This window comes from Taeniopygia guttata, chromosome 4 (assembly GCF_048771995.1).
Source record: "Taeniopygia guttata chromosome 4, bTaeGut7.mat, whole genome shotgun sequence".
Lineage (NCBI taxonomy): Eukaryota > Metazoa > Chordata > Aves > Passeriformes > Estrildidae > Taeniopygia > Taeniopygia guttata.
Genome location: NC_133028.1, coordinates 40825534 through 40837728, shown reverse-complemented (window position 1 = coordinate 40837728; position 12195 = coordinate 40825534). Strand labels below are relative to the sequence as shown.

General features: G+C 37.9%; 1 long non-coding RNA gene across 5 annotated transcripts in view; it reads right to left on the bottom strand.

The window, feature by feature from the left end:
* Nucleotides 1-12195, bottom strand: part of LOC115494998 (uncharacterized) — a 123435-nt gene that overhangs the window by 32801 nt on the left and 78439 nt on the right. The gene's annotated exons all lie outside the window — the stretch shown is intronic.

Below are 12195 nucleotides of genomic sequence, written 5' to 3'. Positions count from 1 at the left end.
GTAACTCACCTTAAAAGCAGTAAATGATTGACTGCAGTGTTTTCCTTCACAGAAGTTCGCAGCTCCCTCAAGGAGAGACAAATCCATTGAATTACACAGAACCTTGACCAATTAAGACTCAGCTCTAGTTCCACTAAAACCAAATTGTTCCTCTAACTTAAATGTGAGCTGATCCACAGCTTAGAAGTATAAACTGTAAATGTTGTTCTCTGCATGTGATTGCTTCCAACTGTTCTTTTAACTAGCTCGTGTCACAGTCAACAATTAGCAGTGAAGTTAGTTTAATAGGCTGATTTCCATTTTCAAAATGAGGATTAGTGCATCCTGTTCAGCATTTTGGTTTTATAGGCAGTTTTAGCAAAGTGATCTTATGAGTTTGTTCCATTAATCTGGCTAGGGACAGGTATAGAAAAAGTAAGAGGATCAAGTTGTGTTCTAATTGGAAGCCATAGTGAATATTCTTGGAGTCAGATCCAAACCCATTTCCTCTATTGCTAGGTTAGAAAACTGCTATGACCATTTTCCACAACTTTTTCACATTCCATTAATAGTTAAGGTCTGAACTGCCCACTGTGGAAGTCTTATTCATACAAATGAGAGAGTCATTTATGAGAATGAACCATCATCCAAAATGAGGTACATGCTTGTAGAGAAGGCTGGGCTCCAGGACAGTTTTGATGAATGGACACAAGAGATCTCTGAAGGCTGCTCTTAGAATATCAGGTTTATTACAGATGGTGAAAGGTCTTGCTTGGAACTGCCAGACGCAGCACGTGGCAAGGCCTGAGGTGATGGGGGAGGGGAGAGACAACGGGTAGAGAGGATGCTCCAGGAGACGGTGGAAGTTCCAAGTGGGGGAAAGTTGCAAGAGAGCGGGGATTCCAAGAGAGCGTCTGGCCCCTCAGAGACCCCTTATCAGGGGGCTTCAAGGTGGGCTGGAACAAGACTTGGGCCAATGGGGTCACAGACACTTGATGCTTCAGGGGAGGGTTACAGGTGTGGGATGAACCATACATTTTGGGGGTTGAGATGGAACAGTCCTTTTGACTTTTGGACCTATCTGTAGGTAAGGGCATTGTCCAATCAGTAGGGGGGATTATTTTCATCCTGGCTGTACTATTGTGAATCTTTTGCCAGGCAGTTATATTTATTCATCCTTCCCAACACATGCTGGCTGGAGGTGCTGATATCTATTGTTGAGAATTATTAGATGCATATGCAACTTCAAGACATTCCTAAGTTGAGGTTTGCATTTTCAAACAGACCTGTGATTTTGTTTGTTTGTTTTAATGAATAAACTTTGAGTGTTCTCAAGTGAATTTACATTATATTTGGCTGGTGCAAAAGTGAAATAGGGTTCCTCTGGAAGATTCAATGACAGCAAGTAAGACATATGGATATCAGGGAAATGGAACATTCACCAGTCAGATGTTTGGTTGACTTGTATAATAAATAGCTCACTGAGTATATGAATTGTATCTGGAAAAATGATTAATCTTATGGCACTATTAAGAAAAATTTGTAATCTATTCATGTCAATAATAAACCTTACATCAAATTTGCCAGTGTCTCTAAAATGATTACAAAATTCATTTCCATGTAAGTCACCTTGCAGGTCTTGATGCATGATTGGAAATCAATGACTGCTTCAAAGAAGTTTGGTCTGTGTATATGAGAAAAAAATTTCAAGTATTCAAAGGATTAAAACACAAACAATGAATTTTAAACTGCAGTTTGGATTTGGAAATGCTGAGACATAACATAGGCCTAAAAATCTCAGGAGAATTCAACAGCTCCTGTTAGCCTTGTCTTACATGAACTCTCTTTTTTTCTCTTTTCACCAAAAATGGCAGGTTTACAGAAAATTTAATTAGTTTATATCTGCATATTTTTCCATTAGGAAAAAATAAGTAGATATTTGAATTTTCTCTAAGGAATTTCTAATAGTTTTCAAGTTTTCATTGTAAAAAATCATATTATGATTATATGTCTAACTCTATGTGCTATATTAATAAAATATATATATAACTTATATTATACTATAATATAAATCAGTTTCCTCTTAAATGAATAATCAAAGGGGTGAAATATTCAAGCATACTGATTAGTAGTAAAGCCAGAAAAATATGGGGTTTTTAATGTCTATTTCTTTCTCATAAGTAATCTTTAATCTTACCTCATAAAAAGATAGTCTTTAGTGGCTAAAGTAATTGAGACAGGTTATGTGTTTGAAAGAACCTGTTAGGAAATCTAAACTTCTACAAGGCCTTTCAATCAAATTCAGAGTTTTTGAAACATCCCACCAAGGTATAGCTAAAATTTTTATGATGATTTATGTTAACAATTAATGTAAGATTTCTATTAAAGCTTTCATTTAAATAGAGATTGAACTAAGAACATATTCATGCAGAAAACCCCTGTGTACTGAGCAGTTATAAAAAACACATGAATATCAATTTCCTCTGTAATGTTTTGTTACCCATATCTATTGCTATCAAAGAACACCTGGTGAACAATAAGGGACACAGATATTTTATATCTGAATAGGAACATCCATCTTGAAGAACAATGAACTTTAGTAACCATATCTTTAGAGAGAGAGTTCACCTCCAATATAAAATAATTCAGTGACTGGAAGTTAGAAGCTGAGATGAAGCAAGTTTGCAACAAAACAGCAAACAGACAACTAGGAACTTCTAAAGTTTTTTTCCAAAACAAAATCCTCAATATCAAAATTCACTATGAACAATTTTGTTTCTAAATGCATTACACCTTGGGAAAGATTATTTTAAAATTCTTTCTTGAGTGTGAGGAGAAGATTGATTGTACTTGCTGCAGAAATGCTATACTAAAAGGCTATGGCTGGTTCCACAAAAATACCAAATGAACAAACAAACTAACAAAAAACGCACAAAAAACCCACTTTTGTATATAGGCCAGAAAGCATTAAACCACTTTACAGCCATTTCCTTAAACCACTTTACAGCCATTTCCTTATCTCAGAGGCCAGCTGTAACAATGGCTGTGTACCCTGGAGCCACTGGTAGCCCTGTAGGTGGGGCAGAGGATGGGGCTGAGTACTTGGCAGCTTGAGCTTTAGACTTGATTTTTGTCTTTATACCTTCATGTGGAAAAAAACTGAATTTTATGCCAAAGATCAGTGTTTCCAAGACAGCAGGGCTTCCTTTGCTCCTTTCCTCCAAAACATGCCTCCTTTAAATGGCTGAATTCAGATTAGTCAGTCACATCATCAAGTAGCAGAGACCACCAAAAAGTGGACATATTTTTGTCACTAAACAGCCCTGGGTACTCTCTTGAAGCCAAGAAAGCCCAATCTGTAATGATCCCAGAAAGAGCAGCTTAACAAACATAACCTATCAGACTGAAGAAGAGAGCCAAGCTCGTGTCACAGCAGTAATCCTTCTCAGGTGCTGCTGGTTAAACTGTCAGGCATACTAATTTTGCTGACATTCTCTCAGCATTTCAGCTGAAATTGCTTTTTCAGTCCATGCCATTTATTAACCCATCAAAATTTGAATGCTATTATCAAGAAAAAGGAACCTCTCCTTTTCTGTCAGAGGTGAAGCTTGTTGCTCCTCATGTTGCTAATTATCAGCACAGGTTTCACAAAGTATCTTGAGGGGCCTTCATCTTTAATTTCAAAGCCACGCATTGAAAAACATCAAGAATTCTAAGTCATATGTGGATTTTCAGAGTACATTTTCTGCAACATACTTAAGTCATCATAAAGAAATAAAAGGATTTGCATAAGCTAAAACAAGTTTTTCTTTCCCTAGTTTTGCCAAGTTTACATTCCCAGGGAAAAAGAGGTTCTGATGTTGAAGGTCGCATGGTAATGGGGTTTTTCTCTGGTTTTACCCAGACAAAAGCTGTAGTATATTAATTAGTTTAGAGATGTTATTTGGCATCTCTATTTCGGAGAAGCTTCCAAAAGCTGTTGAAAATACAGGAAGGAAAGGAGTGAATGATAACTTCTGGTTTTCCACTAATTCCCTGCTAACAAAGATATTCTTCAGAGTCTCAGGTGAGTGCTGGCAGCATCTCTTTGTGTCTCTTCACTTCCATGTCTGTAGAAAGTAAAATGTAGATGTTAACCTAAAACCAATAATGATATATCTTGGGCCATATGTACCAGGCAGTACGTGTATGTTGCTAATTCCCTCCATTACTGTTGTTTTTCTTACTTTCCAGACAAAGTGGCTGCTTGACACTGACTTTTATAAAAACACTGACTAAAAACCTGAAATATTCCTTCGGTTAATCCTACTGCATGAAACAGCTATTGTATAACAATGCATAGTTTTAAAAGAAAAGATTTTCAAGTGCAGTGTAGTTAGCTGTTACAAATAAATTAGAAAATAAAAATTAAAATTTGGAGCATGGAACACACCTGTAAAGCTTCTGCCCTGGATCTCCCATTAATAAATAAAAAAAAAAAAGGGGAAGAAAGTTACTTTATTTTCCATCTAGCACACATCAAAGTCCATTGCTTTCTGTCTGCATTCACTGGTGCTTTGATTTTTCATCATTACCACAGTCAAATACCTCCCTTCTACCCCATTACTCATCTCTCCTGTCATTAGTCAATGGTGTGTTATGGAGATTCACCACAAGGAAGGGGAAAGATGTTGAGTGAGAATATCTCTCTTTTCCCTTCACAAATCTGCACACTCTGCCTAATTGCAAAGCACACTTTGCTTAATTTTTATTTTTAGATAATCAGATTTTAATCCATTTTTCAGCTGCTGAAAAAGTGTAAATTAACATTTCTGTTCTTTGATCCTGTATCTGCAAGCATACCCATGTCTCATGCAGCACGAAACTGCATCAGGAAAAAAACATACATGAAATATTTGAGATCTAGATACTTATTTTCCAACAGTATTTTTTCCTGTCTGATTGGATTTACTCTCTCAGACTCCTGTCTGATTTGATCATTACTCTCATTACTCTTGTGACAGTGCTCCATTACAATTTGGTATGAGAAAAGACAAAGCAGTGTAATTTCCATACACTTTGTACATTTGTATGTTTCTGGTATTTGTAAGCTACAATATATTAATACACTATTATTTGTAGTCAAAATGATCAGATTACTATTTTGGAACATGAGGTTCATTAAAATATGGTTCTGTCTTAAAGCAGATGGAATTAATAGCAATAATATGGAGATTGGAGAGTTAATCTAATGGGTCAGGTGAGTTAACCCATTTCATGTAAGATTAACAGAGGAAGAAACTGAAAATACACGCAACACTGATATGGAAATACTAAAAATATAAATACTCATATTTCTTCTTTTAAATTCTAGATCTTCTGATACTTTAGTGTGCAGAACCTTGTATTGGGTGACAAGGTTTGGTTACAGGGGGCCACAGGGCTGGCTCCTGTGAGAAGCTGCCAGAAGCTCTCCCCATGTCTGATGGAACCAGCACCAGCTGGTGCCAAGATGGACCTGCCACTGGCCAAGGCTGAACTCATCAGTGATAGTGGTAGCACCTCTGGGATAACACAGTTAAGGAGAAAAGGAAATAAAAAATGTGGCTGTAGCCAAAAGGAGGAGTGAGAATACATGCCAGGAACAGCCCTGCAGATACCAAGCACAGAAGGAGGGACAGGCGTGCTCCATGTGACACAGCAGAGATTCCCTGCAGCCCATGATGCAGACTGCGGTGAGGCAGCTGTGCCCCTGCAGCACATGGGGGTCCACAGGAGTGCAGAGACCCACCTGCAGCCCATGCAGCACGTGGTGCCCAAAGGAGCCTGAGATGCCATGGGAAGCCCATGCTGGAACAGGCTCCTGGCATTCATGGACCCTTGGAGAGAGAAGGCCATGCTGAATCAGGTTTGCTGGTAGGGTTTGTGACCATGTGAAAGGGACTCTTGCTGGAGCAGTTCTTGCAAAACTGCAGCCCCTGGAAAGGACTCACATTGGAGATGTTCCTGAAGGGTTGCCTCCTGAGGGAGGGACCTTAGGCAGGAGCAGGGGAAAACTGTGTGGAGTCCTGATGCTCATAATGTCTCAGAGTGGATGGAGCTCACTGTTTTTTGGATCAGCTGCCTCTGACTTCAGGGATCTTACCTGCTCACCTCAAAATCAGCATAGATGGATCCACACTGAGAATTTCAATACCACCCTCCTGTTTCTCTGGCTTTTTCCTACAATATAAGCAGCATTCATGTCGGAGGCTAGCCACACTTCCATGAGGTGGATGTGTTTTCACTGTGAGAAAAAATTGTATACTTAATATTGTGATAATTACCAGCACCAAGCATTTGCAGCAAAATAGTGAAATTACTCTCATCAGTGTTGAAACATGAGCTACTTTTTGTTTTCCTCCTCATCTTCAGTAGCCTTGCAGCAGGAGCTAAATGGGTTAAAACTAAGATCTCATTCCTTTTTTGCAACTGAGAAACAAATTAGCTAAAGAAAATTGCAACTAATAATGCTTTGCACTTTCCAAATTACCTGCAAATGCATTTTGCTGCACAGCTTGTCAAAAATCTCAAGAATTTCAATATCCAGAGGCTGGGCAGGCAGGAGGAGCATGGTCTGGTAGGGGGAGTCCTACCTCTGATAGGAGGTAGCCCAGCATGATGTATTGTACTGCACTCTGCTGATCCTGTTCTGGGAAGAGGGTTGGGTATTACTCACTGAAGGTCTCAGACTAGTGGAAGCTATATTTTTTTTTTTGAAAGGGCAGATTAACAATCAGAGGACTTTATTTTTTTTTGTCAGCTTGAGAGGTGTTTTTTTTATATTTATCATGTCTGTTTGAAACTTCTCTGTCAGGCATTTTGGATGTTAAAATAAGGTGTGAGGAGGTGGGTTAGTGGTGAAAGAACAAATAATAAAAAGCTGTGCAGGAGAAAGACAAATGGAGATCTCTGTCACATATCACAAAAAGTGCAATAAAAAAAAAGGTGTAAAAATGGGTTTTAAAAAGTCTGCTAATTTTAAATGTTCTCCTACTTTTGATGGATTTTTCCAAAAGCAAGAATATTTTTTAAAAATTAATTATTACATAATTGTAAATATTTGAAGTGGATCCACTATATTTTTTCAAGCTTTCCCCTAAAAATGTTTATTCATATGTAATAAATATAAGAATTCTTCAGAAAGTGAATAAAAATGATGAGACATTTTAATCAATATTCTAGTGCTTTCCAGAAATCACAAATGGGGAATCAGAAGTAGAAAACCCTATGATGTCTGTGAGTTCTTGACATAAAGTGGACATTAGACAGCATTATTTATTGCCTCTATCATAGCTTAGTCCCTCACAATACTAGAAGAAATTTAATTTATTACTGACTCACCCAAGCTTTTAGGCTGTTCTTTTGTGTTCTATAGAGAAAAGATGCTACTGAATACTCTTAAATCAAATTACTGTGCATTCTTTAGAGATCTTTGCTTCTTTTTTGAAGCCAGAAAATAAGTTTATGGAAATACTCTATGCTATTTCCTACCTACAGAATTCAACTGCATCACAGATCTCATCTTTCTTATTGACAAAAGCATTTTGTTTAGCATTCAAGTTATTAATGTTGAAAAACCTTGCAAAAAATTACTTTTCTGTAGAAGGATGAAGGGGCATAAGTGCTTTCTTTTATCTGTTAGTACTATGATGCTTGAGGTGAGTGGTTAGATTGCTAAGGTTTATGCCTAACATATATTTAGCCTAATTAGCAAATGAGGTCAGCAATTAGAGAGCTGAAGGGAATCAGTGCATGATCCTAGCTATGTTGTAAAGGTTATAAGGAAAAAAAGCACAAGCTAAAATCTTTGCATTAGCCTTGAATTGCAGTGATAAATTGCCAGGAAAAAAAATCTGCTACAAAATTTCCTCACAGAGGACAGAAAAGCCATTTGATCAATGGCTTTGATCATTGCAGTGGCTGATCAGCAGGGTAATGACATGGGAAATTGCATATTCCTTGAACACATCCCACAGATCATCTGCTAAACTGGCCTCCATCTGGCAGGTGGGGTTGGCAGGGAAGTGGGGGTGCTCTGCTCTCTCTTGGGGGAGACTCCTCCTTGGTGCCAGCAGATCCTGCGCAAGCAAACAGCACTGACTTGGTCCCCACCACTGTTTGAGGTTTTAATCCTCGTTTTGCATGCTAGTGTACAACTTCTCTGGCTCCTCCATCACCTGCAGACTAAGCAGGATAGATGGTCTAAACCCCTTGAGCCGCCCATGAGCTATCATCTTCAGTATCCTGGAAATACTTCATAGTGTTCTCTAATCCAGTTTCTGGACACAAATCACAAAGGGAGGAACATAATATAAAGGGATAAAAGGGAAGCTGTCTTTAATGAGCACATGGCTCTCTGTCATAACAAATTACCCTGTGATGCTCATGATTAATTGTGCTGCCACTTGTTGTATGGCAGCACAGTAATGCAAGCCAAATAGGCACAATGCAAGGCTGTCTGCAAAATTAGTACGCTTTTTAAATGTTTTATTTATCACTGTCTGCCAGATGTGACAATCCTTCGACATATATGTGATCTTGCCTGTGGTGTCCTGAATTAAAATGGATCACAAAAAGGGCTGGTTCAGTGCAGGGCCAATGAACCTATGCAAGCTGATGAGCCAGAAGGTGCTACAAATTAAAATGAATTTTTGCCAATCTCTCTTGAGCTAATTGTGATATTATTGTGTTCCACTCTGCCTCTTTTTAAGATATTCTGTCACCATGCTTTTCCATGTGTGTCATCTTCTTTTATTCTTTGCATACATTTTCTTGCAATTGAGATATTTTTTCTTTCCTGTACCTAGTGCTTATATTTTGCACCTGTTTCCAGATTGCTAATATGGTGCTATTAAAACTGAGTCACAGTAGCCCCACAGAAATCCCAGTCCAAATATTCTAAATTTTTGCTGAAATCAAAGTATCGTTTATGTGTGAAGATTGTGGATCAGCCCCAGGTACCCTGCTTCTTGATCTACAACATGATCAATCTACATCAGGTAATAAGCTGTTGAGATATATATTAAGAAAAGCATATAGTCAGAACAAAAATTTCTAGACTACCACATCATGCTGCCTATTAATGGCTCATCACCTGCTGTCTTCAATTATGTTGCTTTTCATTATTTTTCCAGGGAAATTTCTCAAATTTTGCAGAGATTTTTTTTTCAGAGGTAAATCTAAAAATTAGTTCCATGGTGGCAAGTTATGTTTCTGCAATGTTATTAGGAATCCAGATAGCTTTTGAAGATTTGGGCTTTGATATTTACTGAGCTTTGATCTCCCTGGGGTTCTACTACAGGAAGGACAATCCAGACAAATCGTGCTTTTGAAAACTTCTCTTTTTTAAGAGAAGGGAGGCTATAACCTCAGGTTCTGGAGTAGACAGAAATATTTTTGGTCTCTAACCTGCCTAACTGCACAACCACTGAACATTTTTTCCACTCCCTGGAAGAGCAGGTCAGCAACAGAGTGATGTGGTTTTGTCTCAGTGCTGTAGACACTGTGCAGCTATGCTAAAGTCACACCATCTGCTTTTCCACAACTGTGTCTGCAGACCTAGGAGGGTAAGGTTTATAATGGTCTCCTCAGCAGAAGAATATGGTGCTCTCAATGAGTAAACTGCAAAAAATCAGGGCAAAGTGGTTTGCAGAGTTGTATAGTCTAGCAAACTAGGACTGTCTTACATGGACCAGAGAGACCATGGTCTATCTAAAAGAGATTCAATTTATAATTCTCTCAGTAAAAATGATATAAAGGACTATGTTTTTCTGCTCAAATAAGTTATTGAAAAAATTCTATGAGGTTTAGAATAATTATTGCAGCTCAGATGTTTATCTGAGATGAAAGAGATGGGTTTTCAGAAGAAACACTGAAGCTCTGCTTCTGGAAGGAAATAGGTTATTTAGCTTAATGGAGGGCAAAAAAGCACCAAGTGAAAAGCAGCAAAGAGAAAATTTAGGACAAAGGGTTGTAAAAATAGTGACCCAAGTTCTTTCCTCTATCTCTTTTTATTTTTTTTTTTTAGTAGTGCAGTAGGAAAATGTTTAGCACTGACAGATGGAGACATGAAAGAATTCATCAGAATTATCTGTGACATCACTTAACTTTTTTAGTACTTGAAAAAGAAAATGCCTTCTTTCTGGAAGCCTTCATTTTATTCCTTTTTCTGAATGTTTTTTCCATAATGAATTCTTGAATTATTTGATTCATAGATGTCTGGTTTACATATGGACCGTGACATTTTTATCTGTGGAAATACACCAAGTTCATATTACTTTTTCTGCAGCTAAGAGCTATGAAATAAAAAAGTATTAATTCTGGATACATGATCTATTGTGTAAGATAGGAAAAAATCCACCCATGCCAGTGTTCCACTACTAAGGGAAACAATGAAAGGTGTGTTTAATAAATCCAAGCACATTCTGAGCTGTAGTATTTGACACACTCTATATTACTCCCAAGGCAAGAAAGTAACAGCTCAATGTTATGAATACAGCAGCACACCTTTTATTTAATAAAACCCAAAAAGTAATTCTGTCTTTCTAATGCACAATGAAGAAGTAAGCAACAATTTTATAAGAGGATTCATTATCCAGGCCACAGCTTTCAACTAAAAACCAGGACATTCAGATTCACTTGCCTTAAGAGAGTTTAAGTGCATAAGACTTGAGGGGTACTGCTTTCCTCCCCTGCTGAAAATCTAACACTGCAAAAACTTCAGGCTACTGTGGGCTGAAAAAATGCATCAGAACTGATTTGCTATTTATTTAAAAGAATAGGAGAGTTGGGCTCTAGGAGCTAGGCTCTATCATTCATTTTATGCAACTTATTCTTCAATATTAAATGCTGAAACAGTGTTTCAGAACAAAGTGTGTATATAGGACCCAGAAAAAGCTACAGGCTGCTGTCCTGCAGTGTTCCTTTTTCTCTGTGAGCTCTGAATTCTGTCCTGTACTGTGGGGAAGAAAAGTTTCACAACATGTCAAAACTGAAATGCTTTTGTGTGTCCAGAGAAGGGGTCTGAAAGTGCACATTGGGAACAAGAGGTATCTCTGGAGCCTGTGTGTTGCAGGGATAACTTGTAGTTGCCTGAGAAGATTTTGATGTGACCCAGTCTTATATAAGGATCAAAAGCCTTGTTATATGCGTTACATATAACTTAATTTTAATATAGTCACGATTTTAAAATACTTTTTAGGCAATGTAAGAGACCTTGCAAATAGATGTGACATAATTCAGAAGGAATATTTTTTTTTTTTTTAAAAAAACCCTATTGAATAATATCTTACCTGGAGCTCTCTAGTAAAGTATTGAAGTACTTGCCCAAAACTATTAATATTCATTTACCCTTAAACATCCTTATTCCAAGATTAGCTAGATCCCAAGATGCAAATGGCCACACTTCACTGAAACATTTTATGTTCTCCCACACAACTCCTACACGTATTTTCACAAAATTGGTTTGTATCACTCCTGGGCTAATTTCAAGGACCAAATCCTGTCATTTTTGCTCAGGTTCATGATGCCAGACTTTGTAAAAAGTCACATTAATTTTGAGTGCTTCCTCTTCTCACGCCTCTCCTGAGCTACAAAATCACAGAGTCTTCCAGCAACATACTTGACGCTGACAGCAATTAAATCTCAGAAGTTCTGCCAATAATCCTCCAAGTGTGCTGACTTCACTGTGAGGTGGGATGTACTGTCAGGCTGTGCACAGCCCAGAGCAGCAGACAGCCTGTCTGGCAGCCCTCCAGTGCCTCGCTACCTCAGGTTGAGTTACTTTTCCTTATCTTGTGTGTAAAAATTAATTTATTCATGTGATATACCATGTTCAGATACTGCAATGATGAACACCAAGGAAATGCATTATGGAAAAAAATGTGTGTGTGAGTGGAAAAGCAGCTGTTGCCAGGCCTTCTATCTGTGTCTGGGTTTTGCTGCTACTTGAGGGAAGCAATGCAGAAGGTCCCGTTATGCAATGCAGAGCTGTAGGTTATGTAAATCAAATGCAGCAAAGCTTGACACCAAGCAAAGCATAACTTTGACCCTGTGCCAAATAGATTATTAAACACCACAGTTATTTTCCCTATAGCACTGAAGTCTGAATCAATCTTAATATGGACATCATTTACCCTAGTGTGAATCTATTGATTTAACACAGTTTTGCATCAATGGGGGCAGAAAAGGGTCATG